Raw genomic sequence first — 16,920 nt, forward strand, 5'->3', positions numbered from 1 at the left:
GCGTGTGAGTGTGTGTGTATGCGAGTGCGTGCGTGCGTGTGTGGTTGTGTGTGTGTGGATGTGAAATTCGGCAGTGGTATATTCTGCTTAGGATGAATGTCTTGCTCTCACAACAAAGGCACGCACACGGACGCACGTACGCACGTACGCAGAAACCTTAGTTGAGTGGAGAGTTCAGTTTGTAAAAACTTATTTTGTACGGAACTTTGAATAAACATTGATTTTATTCTACGTCAGACGTGTACGGGAAAAAAAGAGAAGTGCAAAGGCTGCAAAGAGAAATATATTCTGTAACAGCAGTTTTTGCAAAACATAATGCGCTCTGAAGAAGTAACGGCTCTAACTGGAATGTTTACGCTAAGTAATGCATTCTTATAAAATCCCAACAGAATTCATAAAAGGCGATTTTGGAGCGGCGAAAGAGCCTACGATATAGCCCTTTAACTTGTTGTCACTCTCTCTCTAAGGGCCGTCTGATCACAGATGAGAAATGAGAAATTTGGGTCATGTCATCCCCTATTAGTGTAAAAAAAGAGGGTTCATTGCAGACTAGAACGTAAAAGTATCTGGAACTTTGGTTCAGGAATTAGACTAAGAAGTATTAGCTATGACGCGCGCAAGTTTACCACGTAATGAGCGTGCACGCAAACCCGACAGCGAGTTGGAGTGAGAGTTAGGCAGGGATTTTCCATCTCGGACATAAAAAACGGTTCTCTTCTTTACCTTAAAAGTAATAAAAACAAGTCGCGTAAGGCGAAATTACTACATTTAGTCATAGACCAAATAGCCTGGGCCGCCAACTCGTCAAGTGACCCTTCGAGGATACGACTCTCGGCTTTCAGGGGCGCGTCACGTCCGGTTTGAAAGGCCAGCGATTCGAAGACAGTGAAAAGAAAACACGCTCCAGTTATTTGTGACAATGGGAGGTGACAATGAACTGGATTTTCCAAAACTCCAAACTAAACTTAACAAAACTCATCGAAAAACATGTTCCATATGCACTTTTGCTGAATTTATTTTAGCATTTTCAGAACTTACCTCGGCAACTTCGTCCATGTTTACAATCGACACCGGATATGACGTCCCCCTGATTTCTGAAAGGCCATGTAAGCGTAGGTTCCTAAATGCGAGAGGCGCTACCTCGTAATAGAGAGAAAGAGCGGAGAGAGAGCTAGTTGGCGGTCCAGGATAAATAGTCTATGATTTAGTCAAGCTCACGGGATGAAACTGAACGCACTGTATTTTTTCACCAAGACAGTACAGCTTCGTCAATCCCCGCGTGAAGGAAATCGCTCACCTCCCACGTGCAAAACGTAGTGATATTGACACGCCAGATTAGCGCGGTAGCGTATTGTGCAAAGCAGGAAAGCGCGCTTTTCTGTATTCTTGTTAACTTTCCTAGCTTGTTTTGAATGCAACCTATCATATGTATATGTTTTTGGAATCGGGAAATGATAAAGAATAAGATGAAATCATTTTTGGGTCGATTTCTTAAATTTTAATCGTAAGACTAATTAATCTATTTTCGTAAATTGTGATCACATTTTAAGAGTAAACATGAAATATGTATATAATTTTAGATTCAGAATGTGATGAAGAATACAATACAATCAATTTTAAATCTGTTTGCGAAAAATCGATTTTAATGACAACTTTAATGAGCAAACTCATTAATTAATTTTTAAGCCTCCAAGCTGAAATGCAATACCAAAGTCCGGGCTTTGTCGAAGATTACTTGACCAAAATTTAAACCAATTTGGTTGAAAAATGAGAGCGTGACAGTGCCGCCTCAACTTTCACGAAAAGCCGGATATGACGTCATCAAAGACATTTATAAAAAAAATGAAAAAAAGTCTGGAGATACTATACACAGGATCTCTCATGTCAAGTTTCATGAAGATCGGTCCAGTAGTTTTCTCTGAATCGCTCTACACACACACACACAGACTAGACACACACACACACACACACACACACACCACGACCCTCGTCTCAATTCCCCCCTCTACGTTAAAACATTTAGTCAAAACTTGACTAAATGTAAAAATGAGAGAGAGAGAAGAGAGAGAGAAAGAGAGAGAAAGAGAGGGGAGAGAGAGAGAGAGAGAGAGAGAGAGAGAGAGAGAGAGAGAGACAGAGACAGAGACAGAGACAGACAGACAGACAGACAGACAGACAGACACAGAAAGACAGACAGACAGACAGACAGACAGAGACAGAGAGAGACAGAGAGAGAACAAAGTCGGTTCACAATTATCAAAGAGGATTCTCGAACGATTGCGATTTGGTGATACTTTTAAAATATATAGTAAAAGACGCATTTCAAGTGAGTTTTAGTGGAAGGAAAGTCCGTTTAGGGGCAAGGATTGCAAGCTACTTTAACAATGTCTATTCAGTTTACCCCAGGGACAAGGATTGCAAGCTACTTTAACAATGTATATACAGTTTACGCCAGGGACAAGGATTGCAAGCTACTTTAACAATGTATATACAGTTTACGCCAGGGACAAGGATTGCAAGCTACTTTAACAATGTATATACAGTTTACGCCAGGGACAAGGATTGCAAGCTACTTTAACAATGTATATACAGTTTACGCCAGGGACAAGGATTGCTAGCTACTTTAACAATGTATATACAGTTTACGCCAGGGACAAGGATTGCAAGCTACTTTAACAATGTATATATACTGTTTACGCCAGGGACAAGGATTGCAAGCTACTTTAACAATGTATGTACAGTTTACGCCAGGGACAAGGATTGCAAGCTACTTTAACAATGCATATACAGTTTACCCCAGGGACAAGGATTGCAAGCTACTTTAACAATGTATATACAGTTTACGCCAGGGACAAGGATTGCAAGCTACTTTAACAATGTATATACAGTTTACGCCAGGGACAAGGATTGCAAGCTACTTTAACAATGTATATACAGTTTACGACAGGGACAAGGATTGCAAGCTACTTTAACAATGTATACAGTTTACACCAGGGACAAGGATTGCAAGCTACTTTAACAATGTATATACAGTTTACGCCAGGGACAAGGATTGCTAGCTACTTTAACAATGTATATACAGTTTACGCCAGGGACAAGGATTGCAAGCTACTTTAACAATGTATATACAGTTTACGCCAGGGACAAGGATTGCAAGCTACTTTAACAATGTATATACAGTTTACGCCAGGGACAAGGATTGCTAGCTACTTTAACAATGTATATACAGTTTACGCCAGGGACAAGGATTGCAAGCTACTTTAACAATATATATACAGTTTACGCCAGGGACAAGGATTGCAAGCTACTTTAACAATGTATATACAGTTTACGCCAGGGACAAGGATTGCAAGCTACTTTAAGGATAAGATTTTAACAATGTATATACAGTTTACGCCAGGGACAAGGATTGCAAGCTACTTTAACAATGTATGTACAGTTTACGCCAGGGGCAGCAAAACTGTGAAACTGCAAAACCGAGTGTGAGACTAACAAAAACTAAAAATATGGAAATGTCGGAAGTTGAGATTTAGAGTGGTCACACTTGTTTAAGACTATTTCCTAGTAATCCAGACCCTCGCGTGCAGACAATTGAACAACTACCTTAGCATTTTGTTGGTTTTCGTTTGCCGTTGTCGTTTCTGATTACTCATGCAACCATAGCTGTAGCTACAATTTGGAATAAAATATGATGGAATTGTAAGTCTTATTGACTGCACGTCAAATTTCATTGCAGAGAACTCGGCGCAGGATGTTGCTCCCTTTTCATTTTCAATTTATATCGTGACTCACACAATAACGCCGAAAAATAAGACAGGCAACTGTTTCATAAAACAGCGTTCTGACAAGAAAACTGAAACTACAATGCGACACAGCCCTGGTGACATTATTTATGGTACGTACTTTTCTCATGTAGATATTAAGAAATAAGCCGTACTGACACCGTCACTTTGTCGCTGAACTGCAGCACCTAATATACGATGCATATTAGAATCAGTAGGACATTCACAGCGTCCTTAGCTGATTAAATGATAATAATGCAAACATCACAATCGTAATTTCTGACATATCCGGGAAAAGTATTTCTACGATTCATTCATGACTACAGGGTAATAATAATAATAATAATAAATAACTTTTCTATAGCGCGAGTCCCATCAATTGGCTCCAGGCGCTTTACAAATTCATTATAGAATAAACTAGCACAAATCAACAAGCATACAAAGCATACATTTAACTGAGACATAACACCAAGAACCCAAGCACTAAGCAAAACTTAGCGTACAATGTTAAAAGTAGGGGTAGAGCCCTCAGTGCGACTCATCGGCTCTGTGCAGCTGCTGTAGAGAGGAAACGGAAAGAGAGAATGCTTACTGTCCTACAGGCTAAATATTTCGCCTCTTAAGGACATGATATGGGTTAGGCCAAAAAAAAAGAGGTCTGTTTACGGTAACATAGGCCAAAAAAATAGGGTCGGTAGGTCGGGATTTTTTTTTTTTTTTTTTCTCCAAAAAACCATATTTTTACGTTATTTTGATTTTTTTCCCCCCCCCAAATGCCAAAATAAAGTCTAGGGTCGCGCGAAAAATATAGGGTCGGTCGGGTTACCGTAAACAGACTATTTTTTTTTGTTGGCCTTATATGATAATTTGAGTTTTAAACGCCTTCGCGGCTTTTGATGAGATACACAAGTGTATGCGTGTTTAGGTGGTATCAGCCATCTGCACTTATGGCAGAATGACCGAGGTCTTTTACGTGCCATTGTGGTGACACGGGGGTGGGATTTGGCTTCCGTCTCTGGGTCTTCACATAAAGTTGGCCCGTGTCCGTCCCGGCCCGAATTCGAACTTGCGACCTTCCGATCACAAGTCCAGTGCTTTACCAACTCAGCTGTAGAGAGGGGACTCTTGTGCTACGTATTGCGTCGGTGTCAAATGTATGATTATGATGGTACTCTAAACTTATACAATCATCCTCTAACAAAAAGGACTCACACTCTCTACCTATACGATTATAATCACAAAAAGGACAAAATGAGATTGTACGATTGTACGATTGTATAGCTCCACATAAAAAGGGCGAAGTCCCTTTATCTATACGATTATATAGCACCACATAAAAAGGGCGAAGTCCCTTTATCTATACGATTGTATAGCTCCACATTGTTAGGAAACGCTACCGTTGCTGAGCTTTGGTTCGGTTTTGTGTGTTGCATGTAGTTGACTTGTTTGTACTTTGTGGGAAAGTACCGATATTATATTTTGTAAACACAATATTTATGCTTGGACGAGAATGCAGGTGAACTTTCTAGTCCTGTCAAAACAAGTTGTTTACCATGCTGTTTTAGTCGTGAGTTCGTGGCGTTCGTTCGGATTAAGTGCGTCGGCGCTTTTGATGTACGTCATAGAGAATGTCGCTAGTTTAGTCCATGCACGGCTCGTATAATGTAGTTGTATCATGTTCGGTCTGGAATATTCTCGAGATTGAGTATTTACTATATATGCCAGCGCGATTTGTATGTAAAAAAAGCTTCTATTTGAGTTCTGCTACGATGTGCAGTTGTATGTATGGAATGCTAAATAAATCCTCGAACTCAATTTGACGAGTTGTTTTCTGTTGCTGCGAAGACGGGCGACGTAGAATAAAAGAACACAACTATACGACGTTTGAGAACTTGTGGCAATCTCAAGTGTCGTGTAACACACCTAAAAAGGGCGAAGTCACTTTATCTATACGATTGTATAGCACCACACAAAAAGGGCGAAGTCCCTTTATCTATACGATTGTATAGCTCCACATAAAAAGGGCGAAGTCCCTTTATCTATACGAGTGTATAGCTCCACATAAAAAGGGCGAAGTCCCTTTATCTATACGATTGTATAGCTCCACATAAAAAGGGCGAAGTCCCTTTATCTATACGATTGTATAGCTCCACATAAAAAGGGCGAAGTCCCTTTATCTATACGATTGTATAGCTCCACATAAAAAGGGCGAAGTCCCTTTATCTATACGATTATATAGCACCACAACACATGACGAACTCTCTTCATTTATATGAGTATCGCCATAAAAAGGATAAACTCTCCTCATTTATATGAGTATCGCCATAAAAAGGATAAACTCTCTTTAAATTCAATTATCTATACGATGAGCACCACAAACAAAGACAAACTCTCTCTATCAATATGATTATCGTCACAAACGATAGCAAATTAACACTCTTTGACTATAAGATTACCCCCACAAAAAAAGGATAAACATCTTAACTTATAAGAGAACAACCACGCTTTACTGTGCGCCTTGAGTCGCCTTGTGGTGAGATATGTGCGTGTTATAAATTCTCGTAGTATTACTCATAATAGTTATCCCCGCAATAGCGATCAATATAAGACTCTACCTTTAAAATGATTACCACGTTAAAGGCACAGTACGCCTCCCGTAAACCATCACAGATACTGTCAGGCTATCGCCAGTTCCTCTGAACAGTCAAAAACCATCGCTAGAGTTCGTGTGAATCGCAGCCGTTTGTTGCGTTTAGATTCAGAGGTACATAATAACGTGCCATTGCAGAGAAGCTTACAGCGAGTCGCACTGACGACTACATTGTGAAAAAAAAGGAAACTGGATCACACGGGTTCACGATGGCTCAGGGGTAAGATAAACCACGCAAAAATAAATTCTTTGAAAATTGCTCGCTCTTTACGGAGGACACCTAGGATGTTCTCAAGCGATGATTGTTTAAATGAAAGGGTGTTTGCACTGTGTGTAAAAGCCTGACAGTATCTGTGATGGTTTACGGGAGGCTTACTGTGCCTTTAATTGAAAGCGCATGTGTTTTGTCGCCATTCTGCGCAGGGAGGATATTAGCGAAAACGTTATATACAATGACTGTTATGCGTTTACATTTGACACCAAATGAGATGACATCAGTGCTACTTTTAGCTGTCGATCGTCAGTTTTTACCGCGCATTTCACGTGCTTACTACCACGGTGGCGACGACCCCGGTTATCTGTCAAAGTCAAACTGAGAGACGTGACAAAACTTTCAATATTCTCCTGCATAACACGAGATACTAGGGGACCTTGACATGGCGCTAACATCAATCAGTGACAGTTTTTTGACGGGGAAAAATCGAAATCAGACGGTTTCCTGAGCCCCTGGGTCGCTTATTCTGCACAAATCGCTGACAGTTTATACCATGGTTCTACCAAAATGGCTGGCTGGAATCCCATTAACAAACAGTCAAAATCCCCCATCTCGCGTATGAACCTCGTCTGCCTTGAATTGCAAAGACAAACTGGTTAGCTACAGCAGATATGCAAACTGTCTGCGTTGGATGATGGGAAAGTGTAAGTCAACGAGTCTGGGTTAATTTGTGTATTTGTCGTGAGCTATGTTGGATGAAAGGAAAGGCTATCATTATGGGTGATACCAATGCCCTGATATACTCTGTGCACGCATGGTGGCAACGTTGTCATCATCATCATCATCATCATCATCATCATCATCATCAGCAGCAGCAGCAGCAGCAGCAGCAGCAGCAGCAGCAGCAGCAGCATCGTCGCCGTCGTCGTCGTTGTCATCATCATCATCATCATCATCATCATCATCATCATCATCATCATCATCATCATCATCATCATCATCATCATCATCATCATCGTCGTCGTCGTCGTCTCGCGTGTCTTCTGGATGTCTAACTACACTTCAACATATCCTTCAAGTCTTGACCCTTTCTCCTTCTCCCCCACCCCCAAGAAGTCTAACAATGGTCAGCGTCCGTCCACAACATGGTCCAGTACTTCAGTAAACTTGCTCACTCCTTCTCAGTTCATCTCCTTCTCCGCCTTCTTTTTGTGTACAAGATGTTGCGTGTTGCCTCGATTGTCGGGTGTGAGTTCTCTCGTGTCCACCCTTGGCCAAATGTTGTCTTGGTCAATACAGACTGACACCGTTCTCTTACTTTGTGGCTATTCTGATTGTCATTTGTCACCGTTACCGATAACCGCGCCTGCACAAGTTTTAATTAGACTGAGATTAATCGATTCAAGTGCGAGCGTGGGCGTGTTTGCAGCAAGATGGGACGGGGACAAAAAGTCGGACACGCATGCTTGGTTGAGTGGTTTTAAATCAAACTGACCAACTTTGTACTTGAAGATGTTTTTTCCTTCTCTCGCTGATAGAACACCATAAAAACCGCGGCATGTGTTTCAAATGATAGTTTTGCCTTCTGCCAAGATCTCTCCGTGCTGAGTATATATATGCCCCGAAACGTCGGGAATAAAAGCATCTTTATTCATCGTTTGTGTTTTGCTAACTTGATTTGATTTAACCTTCACCAGGCCGGAAGACCTTCGCACACACACGGAAGACATCGTGGGGCCGTGTGGACCCATGCTTCTCAAAGAAGGAAAAACGTGCATACCCTTCTGTAGAAGTCGTGGGTCCGCACGGCCCCACGGCGTCTAAGGAAGGGTATGCATATTTGTCCAACTAATTTAAGAGATATTTGCAATTAAACACCCTTCTGGGTCCACACGGACCCACGACCACCGGCGAAGGTTAAATATGTATTTTGCTCACGTTCACTCATCATTGCAATATAAAAGACGTCTCTGTTTGATCCTTAAGTCCTGTTAAACCTCACACAACAATTACAAACACGTCATTTACTGCAGTCTATGCTGAGTATAACCGAATGAACACTGATGATGAAACCTGATCAAAAGAGCATGTTTAACCCTTTTTAAATAAACCATCTGATATGATCACTGATTATCCTCGCGCCCTTAACAGGGAAGAGTGTATGCACAATTTAATGATTATAAAATATACTGGGTAATCGCAGAAGGCGGTAAAACAAACAGAAAAAGACGGGCAAACAAAAGGTAAGAGAAGTATGAAAAAAACACCCACAAAAAACACATAATCAATGCAACAAACAAACATCAAAGGAAACAACAACAACAACAACAAAAGAAAAGAAAAATAGAGGGGTGGAGGGGTGGAGGGGTGGAGGGGTGGAGGGGTAGAGGGGTGGAGGGGTGGAGGGGTGGAGGGGTGGAGGGGTGGAGGGGTAGAGGGGTGGAGGGGTGGAGGGGTGGAGGGGTGGAGGGGTAGAGGGGTGGAGGGGTGGAGGGGTGGAGGGGTGGCGGGGTGGAGGGGTGGAGGGGTGGAGGGGTGGCGGGGTGGAGGGGTGGAGGGGTGGCGGGGTGGAGGGGTGGAGGGGTGGAGGGGTGGAGGGGTAGAGGGGTGGAGGGGTGGAGGGGTGGAGGGGTAGAGGAAAGCATAAGTTTTCCATACACGGCGCGAGTTAACTCAACTGGCAGACAGATTGATATACAGACACCAACTGACATTTAGAGATCTAGAGACAGAAACAAAAAGACAAAGGGAGACAGAGGAAATCCCCGCAGTATTCAGCACGTGATCTACACTGCACGTAGCACACCAGAGACACGACGTCTGTCACCACTGAAAGGTACTAGGAGAATAAATTCTGTTTCCACAATGTTAGTTGTCAACCAGCTTAACTAGCTACTGCCTGCGTATCTGTATCTCTTAATCTCTGTTGTGAGCATGATTACACGTGGATCTGTTTCAATGCTCCTGTCCATCAGCCGAAGAAGCTATCTCTAAGAAATGAGCTAATTTCTACATCACAAATCAAAGGGAAAATTCCAAATCCTACCTCAAGAGACGACACACTACATTCAAGGGGCGTGTACGTCTTTTTGACATAACGCTGTCCCCTGAAGATTCTATAAGTCTCCGGTAAATTAATGGATCTTAAATGTGAGTTCACAACTTCCTGGTGGGTCTTCCCTTGGCATTGACTTGTAATCACTTTGTATTAGAAGTTTGACTTTGATACGCGTACCGAAGTGAAAACAGCTCTACATAAGACATGAGATAAGACAGAAGATTTGATTTCAACCACGTGCATTACACAGGATGATAATTATCTTGGTTTGAGTTCATGCAATACATAGTACATTCAAACACAACCAAACAGAGTGCTAACAGAACTGCATCCACACACTCACTTACACCCACACCCACACATACACACACACACACACACACACACACACACACACACACAATCTCACAATCTCACATGCACACATAATGATTGCATAGGGACGAAACAACGTGGTGTTTTTCTGACAGCCATCAATTGTTCCATCGGTCTAAAAATGGAATCTAACGGAATTTTTCACACATTAAAATCAAGAGTCCTTGGCTCTATTCATAAATGGTATAATTTTCACAGGCGACAGAGCAGATTAATGCTCTACCAGCGTAGATAATTAAATAATTAAATGATAATTTGTTTATCGTAAGAGGTTACGATTACAAGAAGTTTGCTTAATTACACGTAGGCCGCAGTCGTGTGTATGTGTGTGATAACTAGGATATGATATGCTGTATCTGTGATTCTGATGAGATGTGATATATTTTGGTGGTAACTTTGCTGGTTTTTCAGTGCTATTAGGATTTGATCTCAATTCTTATTGTGGAAATATCTAGATTTTATTTGGAGTTTTATGCTTCTTTGCCAACAGCGGTTTACGTATGCAGTGGTAAAAAGAGTATATTATGTGAAGTGGACAAGATGTGAACGCGGTGTAATGTAGAGTGTGTATGTGTGTGTGTGTGTGTGTGTGTGTGTGTGTGTGTGTGTGTGTGTGTGTGTGTGTGTGTGTGTGTGTGTGTGTGTGCGTGCGTGCGTGCGTGCGTTGGCCTGCATACGTGCATATGTTTCTCTGGATTGTTTTTCGTTTATCTTTCTGTTTTTTCACAGGGTTCATCCTACGTTTACTCTGTTTTCTTAAGCATTTCTAAATTGCAGCTATTGAAATCTATTCATTTCATTATCCTGACAATGCCGAAATGTCGCATTCGTTTATCCGTCAAACAAGATAGGAAGACATTTTCTTTTACGAATTTCATCTATACACAGAAAGGACAAATACGCCGCCACCATCACCCCTGGATTTCCTCTTCGAACTTCAGCAATCAAGAAACTCTCAAGTTCACCCACCGCCCCTCCCCCCCCCCCCCCCAGATCTCGAAAAAAAAGCTCTCAGACTGAGACCAACGAGAGCCAAAACACAGTCATCTTATCCCAGCTGCCTCCAAGGCGTCACTAATCCACACGCTGGGGAATACAAAATACGGGGGGCTTTGCAAATACCAACAGGCTTGCGTGGAGGGCGCTAGGAGCCTTGTTTTCAAAGTTCAGAGCATCAATGCCATTAGGTACTTGAAGAGACGGGGAAGGACTTTCCACGAGAACGGCTCAACTTGAACAAAAATGATTTGACAGTAAATCTGCTAGTCTGAAAGTTGCGTGGACACTTTGAAACAAATTTGACTCCCTCCCCTCCCCTCCCCCCTCCCCCCTTCTCCCCCCCCCCAAGAAAAAAAGGAGGATTAAAGTTGTTTGTGTTTGCGGAAATGTAAAAGGTCTTCTTGTTTGTCTGGCTGAAGGACTTTCTACAAAAATGGCCCAACTTTACCAACAATAATTTAACAGTAAATCTACTGTTTGTAAAGTTGACGCTAAACAACTCTGATCAGCCAATCAAAAACAAAAACAAAAGTTTAATGGAGGATTAAAATTGTTTGTATTTGTTGTTTTAAAAATGTAGTTCTCGTTGTTTGTCCGAATGGATTGAAAGAAATGACATGAAGTGCAATGTTTTTGTGAGTTTTTACTTTAGCACTCGATCTCATATTAGAGCCAGTGCATACAATTATTGGCTTTGACGTTGAGAAAACGGCTGTTGTGGTCTGATCTGCTTAGTTCGATTTTTCACTCCGGGCCGGCGCGGTGGCGCGGTGGTAAGACGTCGGCCTTCTAATCGGGAGGTCGTGAGTTCGAATCCCGGTCGCTGCCGCCTGGTGGGTTAAGAGTGGAGATTTTTCCGATCTCCCAGGTCAACTTATGTGCAGACCTGCTAGTGACTTAACCCCCTTCGTGTGTACACGCAAGCACAAGACCAAGACAGTGCGCACGGAAAAGATCCTGTAATCCATGTCAGAGTTCGGTGGGTTATAGAAACACGAAAATACCCAGCATGCTTCCTCCGAAAGCGGCGTATGGCTGCCTAAATGGCGGGGTAAAAACGGTCATACACGTAAAATTCCACTCGTGCAAAAACAGGAGTGTACGAGGGAGTTTCAGCCCACGAACGCAGAAGAAGAAGAGAAAGATTTTTCACTCCTAATTGTTAAAATGTCCATTCTTTACATGTTCTTCTTCTTCCCTTGGCGCGCGCGTGTGTGTGTGTGTGTGTCTTCTCTTTTTTTCTCTCATTTAGAATACCAGGCCAATCAAGACCGTTTCGTTTTATTTCGCAGCGTAACCCAAGCCAAATTAGCAGTGAAGCAATCAAGGATCTAAATAACACCCCCCTTGCGGAGCCACAAGGTGCGACTCCTGCTGCTCACCTGTTTTCTCTGATGACCCCAGTCTTCCGGCTTCCCGCATTTTTACCTAGCCCCACTTGCCTCGTTTTTACCTTATCAATAGCCCTACGTTTCCCAGCTTCTCGGACGACATAAATAAAGTTCTGTTGCGGTTTACGTTCACAATTAGGCGGGGAAAAAAAAGAGTTTCCGGTTCCGCGTTCGACCCAAAGGGTTCCTCCCGACTCATTTTTGACCTTTCAAAATAAAAATAAAAATAATAAAAAGAAAATACCTCGAATTACATTATTCAGGAGGGATAGTAGCCCTTTTCGACATCTAATGACACGAGTTGTGGCCAATGAAAAACGTTTGCAGCAACAAAAGAAACCCTTAACTTCGTACACAAAATGCCAACCTACCTACCATAATGTTTCTGGCATGGTCACAAACATTTTGGTGGATGGGGGATGAGGCCTAAAAGGTATCGTCCGGTCCGCATACATGACATGTTTACAGTGACAGATCTGGCCAAGGTTTCACACAGAACAGGAGCATGCATTCACTTGGACACATACCACACATTAATATTGTGGAAGCCGTTTTTTAATTTTAATTTTTATTTATTTTATTTTTTATTTTTTATAGATATAGAGAGGGAATGATTTGCTGAATTGAATTGACAGATTGAGACAGATGTCAGTTAGCTTACACACAAAAATAATAGTTATCTGCACAGGAAGCTCGCTGTTGATTTTTAGCATGTGTTCAAAGGCACACGCACTCCACGTGAAAACTGTGTGGTTTACCATCTCAGATCTGACCAGGCTTTTAACATGGGATTAGACTATGTCTCCACTTGGCCAATGGGATTAGACTATCTCTCCACTTGGCCAATGGGATTAGACTATCTCTCCACTTGGCCAATGGGATTAGACTATCTCTCCACTTGGCCAATGGGATTAGACTATCTCTCCACTTGGCCAATGGGATTAGACTATCTCTCCACTTGGCCAATGGGATTAGACTATCTCTCCACTTGGCCAATGGGATTAGACTATCTCTCCACTTGGCCACATACCGAAAATGAACAATCTGGATTTTGGTCACATACCAAAAATGAACAATCTGGATTTTTGAAACGAAATTATTTCGCATTTATTTTGAAGAAATGTATTAATCCCAACTCACCGCAGCATGCATTGAGGGTGTGGAATATTAACATGTGTCTAAGTGGGTGGGTGGGGGGTGGGGGTGGGGGTGGGTATTCGTATCCCATGTAAAAGCCGAATTAGATCTGAGGTGGTGAGGCAAACGATTCTCACGAAGAGAGTCCCTTCAAGTTAAAGGAGACTCTTATTGTAGAGAGAGAAGAGAGAGAGAGAGAGAGAGAGAGAGAGAGAGAGAGAGAGAGAGAGAGAGAGAGAGAGAGAGAGAGAGAGGGAGAGCGAGAGAGAGAGAAAGAGAGAGAGAGAGAGGGAGAGAGAGAGAGATAGAGAGAGAGAGACAGACAGACAGACAGACAGATACAGAGAAACAGAGACAGAAACAGAGACAGAAACAAAGACAGAAACATACAGGAACTGACAGAAACAGGGACGGAAAGAAAGAGAAAACAAAGAAACAACAATTAAACCAGAGAATTGTAGAAACACAAACAACAATACATTACACTGTGTAAACCATCTACATCCAGACATTTGCAAAGTCAGATAGAACAGTCCTGCTCTTGCTTCCGCTTGAATACCCCCCCCCCCCTCTCGTTCTCTCTCGCAGTTTTTGGAAAGGAGGGGCATTTATCAGAAAGACGCGATAATAATTTGACGCTAATCTCAGACCGTCGCTGATGATGTATTACTGGCCACAAGCAGGAGAGGAGCTAGAAGCGTTCGTAATGTTACCCGACTGGCGATGTATTACTGGCCACAAGCAGGAGAGGAGCTAGAAGCGTTCGTAATGTTACCCGACTGGCGATGTATCTCTCTTTACCCCCTTGTCTTGAGTATTCCTCAAAACATGTTTGGTGATTGAGGAACGGCATTCTATACAGAACGCCTGGGGATATCAGAATCAGAATGGTTTAATAGATACTGAGTGATGCAGCGGCCCTTGAAATTCGTGAGCAGGATATGATAAGAATAGGAGAACGAGAGAAGAGGAAGAAGAAGAGGAGAAAAATAGACTGGGCCGAGATGATGATGATGGAGAGAGAGAGAGAGAGAGAGAGAGAGAGAGAGAGAGAGAGAGAGAGAGAGAGAGAGAGAGAGATAGATACAATGACAATGACAATGACAATGACAATTCTTTATTTTACGAGGGTAGTAGATTAAGCAGTGGTCTGCTTTTTTACATCCAGCCCTCGCCCTAAAGAGGGACTAACTACAAAAATGAAATAAAAATACAAGATAAAAAATAGAAAATAGAAAAACTAAAATTCTACATTTTAACAGATAACTAAAGTGAAAACACATTATACATATGTACACAAAATGCATTGCATTGAGGTAAATTGCGAGTTAATTGATGTGAATTAAGTGGTATAGTGCAGCTTGCACTTTCTCAACATCATGCTCTAATCCATACATTACATTTTAAAGAAAATCAATCAAACAAGCAAGACATTGCTAAGATCATCACACATCTAAATAGTGGTTGGTTTTTAAGTCCCTTCATCCGAAAAGGGTTTGTGTACATTATACCAATAAAGAGGAGAGGGGCATGTTTAATACAAAAAAATGAATACCATTTAAGACAAATATAATTTACTTTGACTTCATTACATAAGACAAATATCTGCTCTTAAAACTATCAGTGCTGGTAGTTTGCCTCAGGAATGTTGGAAGAGAGTTCCAGAGACTGCTACCTGAATACACTAAACTGGACTTAAACAGGTCAATCCGAGGAACAGGAGTGTTTAATCTCATAAATTGACGTGAATTCCTCATGGTAAATTTTGTACGTAAAGTTTCAGGTACACATCCAGTGATACTTTTGCTCATAAGGGTACATTTATTATAGCCAAGTCTTTCCTTCAGAGGGAGAATGCCTAAGTTTATGTAGTCTAATTCATTCAGGGTTGTTTTCTTTAATAAGACTACTTTCAACGCTCGTTTGTGTAATCTAATTATAGGTTTTAGTGAATTATCACTTGCCGAATCCCATAAGGTTGATGCGTAATCAATAACAGATTGAATATGGGCATTAAAGAATAAATTCCTGGCTTCCAAATTCAGGAAGTGCTTGATTCTAGATAAGAGATATACTTTCTTGGACATGACTTTAGAAAGTTGTTCGATGTGGTGTGACCATGACAGGTTGTTATCGGTGGTCACTCCCAACACTTTATGATGGTTGACTGTTGAAACAATTTCATCATTGACAATTAAATCGGGAAACGTGGAGATTATGTTCTGTCGTTTTTGTCTAGTTGTTATTATCATGCATTTAGTTTTTTGGGGGTTCAGGGACATATGATTTAGCTCAGTCCATGCACTCAGCTGGTTTAAACTTTCTTGCAGTGATTCAGATAAACGATTTAAATTGGTGTCACTGGAGTGTATGGTAGTGTCATCTGCAAAAAGTTCACACAAGTTATTAATATGAAGGGGCAGGTCATTTATGTATATGGAGAAAAGTAGAGGGCCTAAAACTGACCATTGTGGTACGCCATACCGTACAGCCTGCATACTTGATGCCGAGGCGTTCCCATGCACACTTTGTTGCCTGTCGCTGAGAAAAGAACAAATAAGGTTAACTGAGTCAGTCCCAAGGCCATATAATTTGAGTTTTCTGAGTAACAACTTGTGATCAATTACATCAAAAGCTTTAGCAAAGTCTACAAAAACAGCACCACAAAATTCATTATCGTTTATCTTGTCCAACCAATGATCAACAAGAGAGATTAAGGCAGTGTGACACGAGTGATTAGCCCTAAAGCCAGACTGGTTCGGGTGAAATAATTGATTGTGATCAAAGTGCGCTAATAGGTGTTTGTTTATATGTTTTTCAAGTGGCTTTGATAATACAGACAATATAGAAATCGGTCTATAGTTTGAGGGGTCTTTCTTCTCACCAGATTTAAACAAAGGAATAATTTTTGCCTGTTTGAGCGCTATTGGAAAATATTGTTTGCCTAAACAGAGATTATAAATGTAAGTGAGAGTTTCGGAAATTACCGGGGCTGATAACTTAAGAATTCTTCCATCTAATCCGTCTATCCCCCGGGTACCTGTTTGCTTTAAATGTGTGAGTGCTTGAAAGACTTCAGGCACTGTAAGCGAAGGAATATTTAATTGAGATGAAATTTCTTTTGACTTACAGAAGTCTTCTAAAACTTCCAAATTATTGAGGTTAGTTGTATCCTTTAAAATAACTTTTTCAGCTATTTTGGAAAAATGTGTATTTAGATCATCAGGTGTTATGTCTCTAACGCAACTTGATTTAGATGCAGAAGTTTTATTTGTGAGTTCATTTATCGCTTTCCAAATGTTCTTTGGATTTTG

The sequence above is a fragment of the Littorina saxatilis genome, linkage group LG2, assembly GCF_037325665.1.
Source record: "Littorina saxatilis isolate snail1 linkage group LG2, US_GU_Lsax_2.0, whole genome shotgun sequence".
In the NCBI taxonomy this organism is placed as follows: domain Eukaryota; kingdom Metazoa; phylum Mollusca; class Gastropoda; order Littorinimorpha; family Littorinidae; genus Littorina; species Littorina saxatilis.